This window comes from Echinops telfairi, unplaced genomic scaffold (assembly GCF_000313985.2).
Source record: "Echinops telfairi isolate 266 unplaced genomic scaffold, ASM31398v2 ScPeMD7_655;HRSCAF=1070, whole genome shotgun sequence".
NCBI lineage: Eukaryota > Metazoa > Chordata > Mammalia > Afrosoricida > Tenrecidae > Echinops > Echinops telfairi.
Window position 1 is genome coordinate 12,734,723 of NW_022104553.1, and position 1,181 is coordinate 12,735,903.

Here is a 1,181-nt window from a genome sequence, read left to right on the forward strand (position 1 = left end):
GGGGGGGGGGATATCATCTGGTGAGGGACCTCCACACGAGGCCACCGGCCTGTCCTGACAGGGCGCAATCCACCGGGCACCTCTTTCACCCTGTTTCCTCTCAAACCAGCCCAGGGCTGTTGCTAAAGACACTGCCCTGCACCAACAAGGGAGTGAGTATGTATGTATGTATGTGTGTGTGGGTGTGTGTTGGGGGAGGGGTGCACGTTGGCCATCTCAGCCAGCTGTGGATGAGGGGGGGGGACTTAGTGGGCTAGGCTGGGCTGGGTCATAGGGGCAGGAAGGGGGCTCCAGATGGAAAATTGAGATGCACCCACCAGAAGCTGGAAGGCTTGAGAGACCGAGAAGGGGCTGTTTCTTATGTGTACGGTGAGAGGGGTCATTCATTCATTCATTCATTCATTCAACAAAGAAGTGTTGAGCCACAGTTGTATGTCCAAGGCCCTGGGAGTCCACTGACGGGCAAGGCAAAGCGTGGACAAGGGTAGCCGAGCAAATGAGCTGCCCCGGGCTGTGGGTGCCGGGAAAGGACCATTGGGAGGAGGAGGAGGAGAGGGGTGAGCCCCAGGCTGTTGGGGGGAAAGCTGGCAGAGGGCACAGTGGGTGCTGCCCTTGGTCCCTTAGCCCCTCCGGTCTCAGCCAAAAGCAATTTCCCATTTCTGGAAGGAGAGTTACACTGGCGTAGCAGTGACCGGTCCAAACCCAGCCCACTAGCAGGAGGGTTGTGTCCTGCGCCCAAGGTGACCAGACCGCTGGGGGCGGGGGGGGGTGCCAGCATCGTGTGTGTGTGTGTGTGTGTGTGTGTGTGTGTGTGTGTGTGTGTTCCCTCCCTAGGAAGCCTCCCCCTGTGTGAGCTCCGGGAGGGAGGCCCCCCTCGGTTACAGGACTGGAGGGAGAGCCAGAGCAGCAGCCAGCCAGGCTGGTGTCCCCAGGGGTCAGACGGAAGGGGCACTGTGGGAAGGGCCCTGGCAGCACAGCTCGGGCTTGGGGCCACCAGGCCGCTGAACATCTATCCAAGGGCCTAGACCCCCTCTCAGCTCACAGCTCTGCACAACCCACTCACCCACCAAGAGCGGACTGGCCCCATTCAGCCCCCTCCCCAGCGAGGCAGCTGGTGAAGACGTGTCGGCTGAGAGGAGGGGGTCTTTGGAGCCTGAATGTAGACATGAGGGGCCGAGCCC